We start from the raw sequence: 14,986 nt of genomic DNA on the forward strand, positions 1-14,986 counted from the left end.
TCGGAAGGAAGGTTGGGCAATCCTACTTCCGTAGTGATACTGCCTCGGAAACCCAAGGAGGGGTCGCTATGAGTCGGGTTTGACTCGACAGCACATAACAACAACAACAACACAACAACAAAGAATGTTGATAGGATCTGGATTGGGATTGCTTTTAATGAAGATTGCTTTGGGTAGAACTGACATTTTCACAATATTCAATCTTCCTATCCATGAGAATGGGATGTTCTTCCATTTATGCAGATCTCTTATGCCACATTTTTCTTCATATAATCCAGCTTCTTGAATTATTTGCTCAGCATACAGATTGAATAAGTATGGTGAAAGTATACAACTCTGACATACTCCCTTCCTGATTTTAAATCATGCAGTATCCCCTTGTTCTTTTCAAACAACAACCTCCTAGTTTATGTACAATTCCTTATGAGTACAGTTAAGTGTTCTGGAATTCCTATTCCTCTCAATGTTATCCATAATTTGTTATGATCCACACAATCCAATGCTTTTGCATAGTCAATAAAACATAAGTAAACATCTTTCTTGTGTTCTTTGCTTTCACCCAAGATCCATCTGGCATCAGCAATGATATTCCTCATCCCACGTCCTGTTTTGAACCCAGCTTGCATTTCTGGAAGTTCTCTGTCAGTATACTACTACAACTATTTGCTTCTCTAGAGCTGTTATAATAGAAATACCACACGTGGATGACTTTAACAGACAGGGATTTATTCTTTTACAGTTTACGAGACTAGAAATCTGAGTTCAAAGTACCAGCTCCATTGACCTGGGCTTCAGTTCTGCCTCCTGTTCCAGGTCCACTAGAGCAGGAGGCTTTTTCTGACTCATACAGCTGCTAGCTGCTGAGGCTGACAAACAAGATCAACAAGTAAAATAGTACAGTCTTAAGATTATCAAGCAATACAGCTGGCCACTAGTTCATGTCCAGAAACAGTGGCAAGATTAACAGGCAATCTGTTAGGCCACTGATGATTCAGCCAAATGTAGAATCCAGATATGCCAAGAAGCTTAGGACCTTTCTCAAAGCTACTCCTTTTTTATTAGAAACAGGCCACACCCTGAAGGCAGCTGCTTAGCTGCTCACAGAAGACTCCACCCTGGAGTTGACTGCCATTCTAATTATGAGTAATAACTACATCCAGCTGCCCAGACACTCAAAACCACAGCCCAGCCAAGTTGACACACAACCTTGCCTACTGCGGGTACTATCTAGGATATCATATGCAGGGTTAGTGCTGCATACAGGCTTGTAGGGAAGGGTTGGATTCCCTGGATTCTGCTAATAATTAAAATGCTCAGCTGCTAACTGAAAGCTTGGTTTGTGTGCACATAGACATACCTCAGAAAAAAGGCCTGCCAACTACTTCTGAAAAATTAACCATTGAAAACTCCATAAAACTCAGTTCTACTCTGATACACATGGGATCACCATGAGTCAGATTCAACTCCATGGTCACCAAAGAATGGTTGAGAAGGCTTTCCTCTGTGTGTCAAATCTCTACAGTGGTCTCTCCTAGAAGGCAGCCTGTCCTGGCAGGTCCTGGGAGAAGTTGGGACTGCAAACGTCAATGTTCCTTTGCAGGAACAATTCAGGGTGAAGCCACTGAAACTAGCAGGAGCCAGTGCTACTCAGTAGTCTGGTTGAGGCTCCATGTACAGATCACAATGAGCACCCCATTTAATCTTCATAAGAACCTTGACACATATATACCTCATTTTATGCACAAGAAAACTGAGACTCAGAAAAGTTAAGATACTGGAATAGCCTGAATCTGGGTCTGAAATGCCAAAATCTGTGCCCTTAACTGTTACTCTCTCCTCTTTACTCCACAGGCTCTGTTAGAGCCATCATTACCCTGGAAGTGTTAAAAGTGTAGGAGCTGTAGATTAAGATAGGCCTGGGAAGGATCCTTCAGTGTGGGGACTTGGCTGCTACAGACAGTAGAACCTCCCCCTCACTTCCTAAACTTGCACTGTCACTCACTAAAATTACCAGAACCCTGATGCCCTTGAGGTTCTTCCTGTTGCTGATGGCCCAAAACTGTCACATTTGCTGATGTTCTCCATGGGCAGATGCATACATAATTACTAGATTCCATTCCATTCCTTGAATGAGGTTTAACATTTCTAGGGCTTGGAAGCATGAGGTTGACAGAGAATTTAATTCTTAAAATGTTAACCATTGATTTCCAATGAGTTGACTACTATTTATTGGATGCCTCTGTGGCAACCACTACCCATCTGTCAGTTTGCCATACTGTTTGGTTTGCATGTTGCTATGTTGTTGGAAGCTATGCCATCAGTATTTTAAATACTAGCAGGGGCATCCATGGTAGACAAGTTTTAGTGGAATTTCTAGACTAAGACAGAGTAGGAAGAATGGACTGAAGATATATTTCTAATGAAACCTTATGTCTGACTTGCTTGTTTTGGACATGTCATCAGGTGGGATCAGTCACGGGAGGAAGACATGATGTTTGGTGAAGTAGAGAGCCAGAGAGGGTGAAGGAGACTCCTGGTGAGATGGATTGGCACAGTAGCCACAGGATGGATTTGAGCATGCCAGTGATGCTTGAGGATGACACAGGACTGAGCAATGTTTCATTGTGTTGTGTATAAGGTCACCTTGAGTCGGAATTTATTTGACAGCAAGTATTTATCATTGATATATTTTTCTTTCATCTGTCTCTCTGACTATCTGTCTGCCTGTCTATCTATCTATCTACCTATGCATGTATATATCATCTCTCTCTCTGTCAACTATCTATCAGCAAAGACTACTCCTAGGACCTGGGAATATAAAAGTAAGACATTTCTTACTTAAGCAAATTAGGGAAAGAAAACCTGGAATAAAAAATTTCAAAAAATTATGAGACTTTCTAACTGCCGTCAAGTTGATTTCAACTCACAGAAACCCCCATTGGGGTTCTAAGGCTGTAAATCTTTACCAAAGCAGACTGCCTCCTCTTCTATGGAGCAGCTGGTGGGTTTGAACCACTGACCTTCTGATTAGCAGCCAAATGTCTTACCATTATACCACCACAGCTCCGTCTGAAACTTCAGACAATTTAATGATCTTTACTGATCTCCAATGTCTCATGTCTTAAATGGGTATAAATACAGATTTTTAGTATTTTTTAATGCATTTTATTGAAATATAATGTATGTACAGTGAAATACACAAAACTAAAGTGACATGGATCAATGCATTTTTTTTTTTTTTTTCAGCAGTGTTCTCTCCCCACCCATCCCACCCCTGGCAACCAACAAAGGAATTTTCCCTCCACATATAAACTTTCCCTTGACCCTCCACAACAAGAAACTAATACTATATTTGTCCTTCTGTGATTGACTTATTTCACTCAGCATAATGTCGTCCAAGTTCTTTCATATTTGGTGGTGTTTTGCAGGCTTTTCATTATTCTTGAGTGCCTCATAGAATTCCATTGTGTGTACGTACTATAGTTTGGTCATCCACTCTTCCATTGATGGGCACACATGTTGTTTCCATCTTTTTGTTATTGTAAGTAGTGCTGCAATGAACATGGGTGTGCATATATCTGTTCCTATCCTGGCTCTCACCTCTCTAGGATATAACCTAGTAATGGAATTTCTGGGTCAAGTGGTATCTCCAATTCCAGCTTTCTAAGGAATCACCATACTGCCTTCCACAGTGGTTATATCACTTCACAGTCCCACCAGAAGTGTATGAGAATCTCAGTTTCTCAACATCCCCACCAGCATTTGTAATTTTCTCTCATTGAACCTTGCCATCAGTGCTGGGGTGAGAAGTTATTTCATTGTTGTTTTGATTTGCATCTCTCTGGTGACTAGTGGTGGTGAACATATCTTCATATATTTGCTGGCCCCCCGAACACTATCCTTGGTGAGGTGTCTATTCATGTCTTCTGCCCATTTTTCAATTAGATTGTTAATTCCTTTGCTGTTGAGGTGTTGGAGTTTTCTATAAGTCTTTGAGATAAGTCCCTTGCCAGATATGTAATTATCAAGTGTGAATTTGTTGCTGTTATTTTTGTTATGTGCTTTTTCATGGTGTTGGTTTCTTTGTTCCATATAATTTTCTGTGCTGAGCTTGTTTTGTTTATGACTCGTGTTATCACTTCCTTCATTGCTATTGTTTTAGCATTTGTTAAATATTAGTGCTGGTCCTCTTTTTTATTTTTATGTGAAGGTTTATCATTTTTTTTTTTTTTGAGGTTAACCTATGATTTATAGTTTTATTTCCAAGTTTAGAACAATCCATTCTATCTTGACTTCCCTACCATTTAGAAGTTCTGTAACTACACAATTTTCCCCCTCTTTTTGGTTTGTAGTTGTCTGCAAGTGTCAATTGATGTCTATGGTTCCATGTTTATGATCTTGTAGTCTTATTTACTTTGCATAATTCCATAGCTGGTTGGTTTCTGGGTTGTTGTTTGCTGTTGTTACTTCTCTGTCCAAAGGACTCCCTTTAGCATCTCTTAAAAGGTTGGTCTGGTTTTAACATACTCCCTTAATTTCTGCTTATCTGGAAATGTCCTAATTTCATCATCATATTTGAGGGGCAATTCTGATGGGTACATATTTTTTGGTTGGAAATTTTTCTCTTTCAGTGTTTTATGTATACCATCCCAATTTTATTTCGCCTGCATGGTTTCTGCTGAGAAATCTGAGTTTGGTCTTATTGGTTGCTCCTTGAAGGTAACTTTTCATTTTTCCTGTGCTGCTTTCAGGATTCTTTCTTTGTCTTTGGTTTTGTTGAGTTTGATGCAGATATGTCTTAGTGATTTTCTTTTGGGGTCTATCCTGTTTGGCGTTGGTTGGATTTCTTGAATGGATATATTCTCATTTTTCATAATACCAGGAAAATTCTTTTCCAACAAATCTTTGACAATTTTTTTCTGTGGCTTTATTTGTCTCTCCCTGTTCTGGAATTCCAATTACATATAGGCTATTCCTTTTGATGATATCTGACATGAACCTTAGGCTTTCTTCATTTTCTTTTTATCTTTTTTTCTGATTGATTGCTTTCGAAAGAATTATTAAGACATTTGCCTTCAATCTCACTAATTCTGTCTTCCATTGATTCAATTCTACTCCTTTATCTATTCAATATCTTATCTATTTCTGAAAATTTAGCATAATCATCTGGATTTCTTTGTGTAAATTTTGTATAATTTCTGATTTTTCATTTATTTTGTCATTTTGTTCTTGTATTTTCTTTTGTAATTGTTTTAGGGTTTTCTCTGTGTTTTCCTCAATTTTGTCCCTGTTTTCCTTGAGCTGCCACTCAGTTAGTTGAAGACACCTAAATAAAAATTCTTTTGAGTTCTTTATGAGGTAATTCTAATAGTGCATCTTCCTCAGGGATGTGTTTTGGGTCTGTATCCTGGACCCTTGTTTCTCCTGTTTTATCTTGCTTCTTTGTGTGTACTCTGATGCTCTGTTGTCTCCAAGGCATTATAACGTGTTTGTGTTTATATTTAATTGGTGATTATATGTTGAAGTGACTTGCCAACAATTTTTGATTTCTTTGGATTTTATCTAAGTATGCAGGGTACTGTGCTTCTCTATTCAGTAGTTGGGAGCTTATAATCTCACCACTTATCTTCTTTCCCATTGTCAGCCTTCCGTATGTATATGCTGCCCTTGGCAAACAGAGCTTTTTCTTAGATCTCTCGAATCTGAATGGAAATGGCTACTGCTTGTAAACATTCAAAATGGCTGCACCTTCCAGACAGTGGAAAGTTTACAGCTCAGGTTGTCTCCCTCCTTGATGTTTCCCTTCCTAGTCAAAGGCCACCAGTACATCTCTGAAGCCCTTGGAGACCAGGGCTGATCTTTAGGTCAATTTTCAGGTCCCAACACCACCTGGAAATGTTCAGGCTGTTGGTCCCATCAGAGTAACTGACAGTCCACAACTCTAACTATCTCTGTACTCACTGTTTTTGTTCAGGTTTTTACACTAGTTGGTGCCTTATCAACTTCTGTATACTTTCTTTCAAAGCTCTGAGCGCCAGGATTATCTTCTATATCTCTGTCAATTGTTTTTTCTTTTCTTTGTTGAAGAGGGTCTTTGTAGCTTGTCTGCCTATTTCTCCATCTTACTGGAAGTGCCTATAGTATTTGTTTCAAAGATTAATTTATTTCATGTATTTAAATCCCCAGTAATAAAAATACTGTTATGCAGCAGTGTTTTGTTCTGTTTTTTTTTTTTTTTTTTACCCAATGGCAATTAGTTGGCATCTTTCAAAGCACCTAAGTAATAAATTACAGTCCTGAGAAACTCTGAAAGAATGACCAGACTCTGAGACTCTGAGCTTCTGTTAAGAATGATGGAAAAATTTGGAAACATATAATGGAAATGTTTAAACAACATGCTGACCATAATTAGTGTCACTGAAATGTACATGTGAAAATTGTTAAAATGACAAATGTTTTGTTACATATATATTTACTATAATAAAAAATTGTATGCCAAAAAAATAAATAAAAGGAAAGAAAAGAAATACTCCTCTGGTACAGCTGTAAAATGAGAGTTTCTTAAATGTTTGTCCTGTGCTATAAAATTATAGGCTTATGTATTATTTTATTTATTATAAATATTTATTTCTTTTATTTACATGTATTGTTCCACCCTTGACTCTATCCTGCTTGTATTGCAACACCCATTTATGTAACTTTTAAAAGACCAACACAAATGCAGCTTGTAATCTGTGAGAATATATTATCGCCAAGAAGGCAATAGTAGGAGACAGCAGTGAAATTCTCAAAACGAGGCCATTTGCCCAGATACTTCTCAGAAACCCTTTTTTTCACAGTGTATAGCCATCAGCAATCCAAGGCTGATTCCTAAGAGGCAGAAGTCAGACATGCTTCTACTATCTAACTTTTTCACCAATTCTGACACCATCATCCCTCCCATAGCAGTCACTACCTCTATGCTAGATGTTAAATCTCCCTTGATATGGGGTTAAATGTGTAAATATATGTCTGCTTGCCTGGATGGTTTTAATATTAAATTTCTACATTACAAATAGATGTTATTATTCCTAGTGATTGTTTCTAGCCCAAAACATTGGTGAAACAGCTGATTTCTTAAGAACTACTCCCCAGTTTGACATTCTCAAATAGGAATGAATGGTCACATGTTCTGATTGTGTCACAGAGAATATAAACTTGCAAGGAATTTCAGGCACCATGCCCAAGAAACATCCTTTGTGTGGACACTGGCCAGCTACTTATGCATGCTTCCTCTAGGTCCACAAAAAAACAGGAACAAAAGAGGAAACTATGGCACAGAGAATCCGTGTCTTGCACACAGCCTCTAACTTTGTGTCCTGCACTGTTCCCAGTGGGAGTTAAATTGTATTAAATTCATCAGAACCTCACACAGAGAGATGCCACAATTTGACCACAAGCTTTCTTCATAGCCTAAGCCAGTGCTTCTCAAACTTTAATGTGCACATGAATTGATTGAGGGTCCTATTGAAATTCTTGTAGATTGTTTCCTGTAGATTGTGATACAGTAGTTCTGGTGTGGGTCCTGTGATCCTATATTTCTAACAAGATCTGCAACAGTGCCCATTCTACTGGTCCAGGGTTCCACTCTGAGTACCACAGGGCCTCTTCTCTCTGAAGAAAAGAGGTGGGATAAGGAGAAAAATTCCCAAATGATATTTTGCTTGAAGACTATGATAATGATGGAACCAAACTTATTATAGAAATCTTGATGCTTGCTTGGGCTCAGTGCTAATATGACTCTGTGATGCCTTTATAGATCCATCAACACTCAGAAAATGGAGAAAGAAGCACAGGCTGGGTCTGTGTTCAACCAAAACAGGTACACAGCTGCAGACACACATGCTAATGATCATTAATAAGCCCATTTCATGATCTGATTTCTCTGAACATCTCCCATAATATCATTAGGCAGACAGATTACGTTGGGCTACTTACTCTAATTAGCACAATGAGCTGAGCCTGATGAGCTGCAGACAGAACCTCAGAAACAGAAAGGTCTTTGCATTGAGACAGCCCAGCCTTGTCATTTGTAGGCATGGAAACTAGGCCCAGGGAGACACTGCTTTCCTCCAGGCCATGAAACCAAGACAGACCCTGATGCTCTGAGAACCATGTGATACTTTTCCCTTCATACTCTCACTACACAAGGGGAAAGGGGCATAGCACTTAGTCTTGTCCTAATGAAAAAATTCCTCCTTTAATCTTCAGCTAATGGATCAAAGTTAGGGGAAATGAGGATGAAATATTAATAAAGGAGGCAATGAAGGGCCATAAGCAAGAATGAGTGGACAGAGAGTTAACACAGATGTTGCCTACTCATTGAGCTTGGAGAATGTTGGAAAGGGGGCTCCTTAGTAATCCTCTACCTATATTTCTTCAAAGCAGTCCTACTGATGCCATTTGCAATTCATCTGCTGGAAATACATAAATTTACTCAAAGTAAGTATGTTGTTTTGTGACTTTGAGTTGATTCCAACAAATAGTGACTCTATAGGACACATTAGAACTTTTTCTGCCATAAAATACTATTTGTTCTGAGATAAAATTTTGGAGAGGAGATTACTAGGTCTATTTGGAACACACTGCATAGGCCCTAGGCAAGTTTTGGGAGCAGCAGGAAGGTCACTGGTTCTGGAAGCTCAACCAGTACAGTGAGCAGAAGTTAAAAGTAAAACAAACTGCCCTAGGCAATGATGTTGCTGCCCAGTGCTGTCTAGTGGCCTGCTTTATACCTTGGCTTTCATTACCATTTTCTTAACTTGACTTAAAGACATTTGTCAATTAATTTAACCTCTGTTTAGCAAACTGAAGCTTCACTGAGGCCATATGATGAGAATGATAGCACATAGATTTTAATATCAGGCCACAAAGAACTAAATGTAAATCTCTTTTTTCACTCTCTGATTGTACAACCTAGAACAACATGTAAACTTTTTGAAACCCATTTTTTTTTCCACTTGTAAACAAGTGCCTCCAATATTCACTTTGCAAGTTTTTAAAGAAAATTATTTTTGTATTGTGTACACAGTGCAGCACAAGTAGTAGCTGGACTGTGGTCATTGAGAGCTCCAGTACAGTTAAGTAAAATGTCTTAATGATAAGATATTAAAGATTCAATTTTATTACTTCTAGGTACAATTATTGTTCTGAAAGAGGTCTACTGTATAATCTTGAGATTTTCTTTGCTGACTTGTTGGAGTTGGATGATATTGGCATATCAGTGATATCAAAGTTTTTAAGCTATTTAGTGCAGTTTATTGCCTGTTTAATGGAGTCTACTGTTGGGAGCTCTGGTAGCATAGTGGCTAAGGCACTTGACTGCTAACCAGAAGGCTGGCAGTTCAAACCCACCAGCCACTCCTCGGAAGGAAGATGGGGTGATCTACTTCCATAGTGATACTGCCTCAGAAACCCAAGGAGGGGTCGCTATGAGTTGGGTCTGACTCGACAGCACAGAGCAACAACAACAACAAACTGTTTTCTTAGCATTCTATCTTCAAAACCAATTACTGTCAAGTCAAGTCAATTCAGACTCATGATGAGCCAATATGTAACAGTGTTGTGCTCCATAGGGATTCAATGACTGATTTTTCAGAAGTTGATGGCCAGGCCTTTCTTCCAAGGCACAGCTGGGTGAACTTGTACAGGCAAGTTTAGTTGTTTAGCATTTTGCACCACAATATAGAACTGTGGTTTTCAGCCAGAAGTAATTTTGTAATCTCCTGCCCCCCAGGAAACATTTGGCAATATCTGGAAACATTTTTAATTCTCAGACTGCACTGATAGTGCATAGAGGCCTAGAATGCTGCTAAATTATTTCCCACAATGCCCAGGACAGTTCATCACAAAGAATTTTCTGGTCCAAAACATTAATAGCATCACAATAGAGAAACCCTGAACTAAAGCAAATCAGCCAGATACTATCTGAGTTATCTAAATTTCTTTTTAATTAGTAGAATATACAATAAAGAATGTGAAATAATTTTTTTCCTATAGAATTTACCTATTTAATGGGAACAACAGCACAAGTCAATATTCTTTTTAGTCTGAGCTATAGGTGACACTACAACTATAGGCACATGAAATTCCATGCCCTGCAAAGGTGAGCGAAACAATCAACATGGATCTCCAAATTAGAGCGAAGAGAGTTGAAAATAACTATTCACTGGAGAATGTAGATTTTTTACATGCAGTTGTGTTTCAGACAAACTGAACTAGAACCTTGACATTTTCAGACCTTTAAGAACCAATTTGGAAAATTCATTTGATTTGTGTTCTCCATATTTGTTGTAATGATTGGATGTGAACATATATCAAATAAGAAAAGCAAAATCATGTCATTGGGCTATTGACTAAGCTTGTTCACTGTTTCTCAGACGCTGAGATTAAATTTCAGCTTTAACAGCATTTTACACTCCAAATACCGTGGGTGAGTAGGGTTACTTCCAAACAAAGAGAATTTATAACACCAGAAACTACTTTACTGGAATAACTATTGCCTTGTATACCTAGGGCTGTCATAGCAGAAATACTACACGTGGATGACTTGAAAGAACAGAAATTTATTTCCTCACTGTTCTGGTGGCTAAAAGTTCAAATTAGGGTCATGGCTGGGTCAGTTCTTTCTGTCATCAGCCTCTCCTAGTTTCTGGTGTCTGTCAGCAATCCTTGCTATTCTTTGACATTCCTTGGTGTTACTTGGCATTTCTCTTCCCCCATGCATGTCTCTGTGTACATTCTAGTCTTTTTATATTCTGAAGTGTGGAGGTTTAGAATCCAGTCTACACTGGAATGACTACATTAATGTAACAGAATCTTCTATGTCCAAGCAGAATCATATCCATTGGTACAAGGCCCAGGAAATCCATACTTATTTTTGGAGGACACATTCAATCCACAATAACTGTTTTAGCCAAAAAAAAAAAGAAAAAAAAAAAAAAGCAGAATTATAGGGGAAAGTGATTTCAATAAAATAGTCAAAGTATTTTTTCAGGCACATGGTATTAAAAATATTGTACTACTTTAGATGGGTCATACAAAATTATATTCTCTATATAATCAAACTCACGTATTTTATAACCTAATCATAGAGGAAAAAATAAAACAATGATATGACTCTCTCCTCTATAAATTCCGTCAATATTTTTAACTTTTCCATAATGTGATGGAGAGGAGATGTGGTTGCATAGTGGTTAAAACATTTGGCTGCTAACCAAAAGGTCAGTCGTGGGAGAGAGATAAGACAATTTACTTCTATAAAGAACCCTATATATAGGGCAGTTCTACTTGTCTGAAAGAATTGCTATGAATTGGAATCAATTCTACGACAGTGGGTTTGATTTGTTTTATAATGTTGATAAAGCATCAAACTCAAGGTTGTCTGTCCCTTGCCTCGCATTCCAGAAGGAGTGATAGACATTGAACATGCAATTAGAAATGTGAGGGGTAGGATGTGTTGAGCATTACATAATGCCAACACTCATAAATGCAATATGAGACATAACAAACAGCACATGTCTCTTCCAAATGAAAGCTTCAGAATCCAGTGAGTTGAGATGAGCACAGGCATCTTTGCGGGCCAGAGATGATCAGGAAGTTATCAAGGAAATGATGAGTCGTCAATGGGGCTTGAATTTGGAGTGGGAGTAAATATGTACAATTAGGGAGGATGGGCAATTTTGATCTGAATCCCACTGTGTATTTCCTACAGGAGAAGCTAGGTTAGTTGGAGAAAAAAAAAAGAATCCTATGAAGCAAACCTGAAGCATGCTACTGTGAAATTTAATTGGTGTTTCCCCTATCTCCCCCCAACATTGCGTTAAATGGTTAGGTAACACTGTTGTTCCTCTTGGCAAGAAATGAGGAAATGTGATGTACGAATTGTGGCTGTGTTTCCTGTACTGATAAACACAGCTTTACTGGAGAGATACTGCCTTTGATCTATATATCATCTTAATTCTTGAATATTGTGTTGAATCCAGGAGGCTACCTTTTCTCTGGGGATATTAGCTGTTCTGTTCTGAATGTTAGATAATAAGCTAAATTTATTTTCTAAATTTTGGGCTATGTCTTATTTTCCCCAAGATGCAATCAGAATTTCAAAATAGCTTCTTTGTTCAAGGACCAGATGAAAGCAGCAGTTTGCCAGGATTTGAATTTTCCTTCACAGCAGCCAGCAGCAAGCATGTGCCACAGCCTTTTGTGAATGCAAAGATATCTTTAAAATAGAACAAGAGCATTTTCTAAGCAGTTTTAGAGGAAAGAATGAAGCCAAAGATCTAACTATCTTGTGACTAATCCATTCTTCTTTTCATGCTCTGTGATTAGCATTTGCCATCATTTACATTCTCAAGATAATAGTGATCCAACTTAAAAATTAAAAACAAATCTCATCTTGAGTTCTGTCTCTGTGAACTCCTAACAATAATTATAAAATAAATTTTTTCCCCTTCCAGGGACTGAGAGGTAAGAAAACAGAAAGCAGAATCTTAGTCATCTCCCTGCTGCCTGCTTGTAGACCAAGGGACCAAGTGAACTCACAATTGGAGCAATTGATTAGTTCTCCATTCAGATCCTTATCAGGAACTCAATTAATGGCCTGCTATATCTGAACTTGCTCAATTACATTCCCTGGACCATCACTAAAAACTTAAGTAGCTTTAATTAATTTTTATTGAAAAGCATAAATAATGTAAGTATTGACTTTCTTGAATGTAAATTTTGGTTATTGGAAATAATAAGATGTTCTGGCACTTTCACTATTGCTTGGGAGATTCTGTTGAGTCACTGTGGGGTGGCTTTTTGAAGATACTTTTTCCCTGCTCTGTTATATGAGGTACCACTAAAAGCCATGGTATTCTTGTAATTGTGAGCTGAACAGTTCTAATCTGTTTTGATGTTGGGCTTATGATGGGAAAAGAACATCTATATTTCTATCCTCTACTGTTCTGTGACCTTGAATAACACCTTATCCCTCATCTCAAAAAAATCATGATTCATGAAAATTGGACCTCACATATTTTGCCAGACTGGCTGAATACAGGAAGCTGTCCAAGTGTTAGCCAAATTGCCTTGAGTCTGATAATAGCACAGAACACTGACACTTGAGATTGTGAGCTTCCATATGATGGGCCCTCTCTATTCACAGTGCCTCCTACTTGTAACTATTTCACCTTTGTGACTTTTTCTATAGCAGATCTTTCAGATGGCCAAAGCTGTCCTCTGTGAACCTTTCTCATTCCAGATCTGAGTGCGCTCCTGAATGTTCAGCCTCTGGCACTGATTAATAACCATCGAAAGCCATTTTAGTTATTTGAACTGACCATCTATCCACCATAATGTCCCTTGGTATTCTTTTTTACTAAAATACTCAAAAAAATTCTGGAAGCCAGATCCAACAATATCTCTCACTATATAATTCTTTTCTAAATAGCTTGTACATTTATCTTGGGATAAGCCTATTATTAACTTGCAAGAATAATGTCAAGAAAAAAAAAAACATAGTTAGGAATAAAATATGTATTTTGCAGTCTAGACACACCAGGAACTTGGTCTATGTTGGAAGACTGACAGTGGGTTGAATTGCTTTGATAAACTAGTCTGTGATTCCTCAGATCAGTGTCCCTCTTTCAAGGCTGCACAAATATTACTTCTCTGAAGATGGAGCCAAAGATGTTTCACAAAGACAGCAGCGCCTATATGAAAAGGAGAAATAAACTCCTATTTTTTTTTTCTTGAAAATAACTGATAAGCTATGTTTTCCTGGCTTGCAATTTTGGAGTTGGGCATATGTAGCTCATTAGTTATCCACAACTGTCATTCAAGTCAATTAATTGAAAGAATTAAATTACATTTTCAGAATGAAAATAAATGCATTTCCTCCCTCATTTCTTTTAAGCTAGTATCATCATACTAAGTCACATTCAACTATAAACATGTATCACTTTGTTTAAAATCTTTCATCTTGATTGTATCACCGTGTTCTTTGTGTCCTAAGAAGTAACTACCTACTATTTTATTGTGATGGAAAAAATGAAGTTTCTTCTTGCTGAAGCCTTCTCTTTCTCCCTCTCTTTGTCCTTTCTTGTATTTTTTTCTCAGACTACCCTTCTTTTTTGACTCCTAATCTCCTGATATATGGAATATTATTGTTTTTAGTCATAATTTATATTATAGCAGAGAACAAATAAAATATTTTGATTGATAGATTATTTAAAACAGTGAACACCTATGATCCTCCTTTGTCTGGTCCCTCTCTCAGAAGGAAAGGAATTTATAGCCCACTTGATTTTGTTATAGTTTTCTTACTCTTTCCTAGCTTTTTTTTAAATTGATCAAACTTCTAGCTTTTTTGTAGTATATATCCAATGCTTCCACTATCAGTGCAGTATTACAATTGTTCAATTCATTTTATAGACTAAAATCAATAGAAATTTTGTCTGTGAAAGAATTAAATCACAATGTGATAAAATCAGATTTACATGTTTGCAGCTTCTTTTAAGATAGATAGCATCTGTTACAGCTATCTAAAGGCAAAGGACTGGCTAATATTAGATATAGAAATAAGCATAAAGTTATAAGAATGCTAATCACTGATCCTAAATGTACATGTGTAATATAATGTACCATTTGGTATATACACTATATACACATATACTGCTTTTCTCCATAAAGGGAAATAATTTTAAAAAAGACAAGAAAACAAATTAATGCCCTCATAGTCAGAAATAGATGTTTGAATAATCAGATTCATGCCAAAATATGAACACATCTATCTCTGCCTCTGCTTTGGGTGTCTGGACCCTTAGTTAACTATTGGACCTGAAGGTAAAATGTGAGAATATGGCAGTCAACATAGGCTGGGTTAGATAACAGGTACCTTGATATCAGCTCTCAAGTATTATGGAGCTTCTGCTGTGGATCCTGGAGGAGATAAGGCCAATTT

The sequence above is a fragment of the Orycteropus afer genome, unplaced genomic scaffold (assembly GCF_000298275.1).
Source record: "Orycteropus afer afer isolate SDZICR_OR568_19922 unplaced genomic scaffold, OryAfe1.0 scaffold00115, whole genome shotgun sequence".
Lineage (NCBI taxonomy): Eukaryota > Metazoa > Chordata > Mammalia > Tubulidentata > Orycteropodidae > Orycteropus > Orycteropus afer.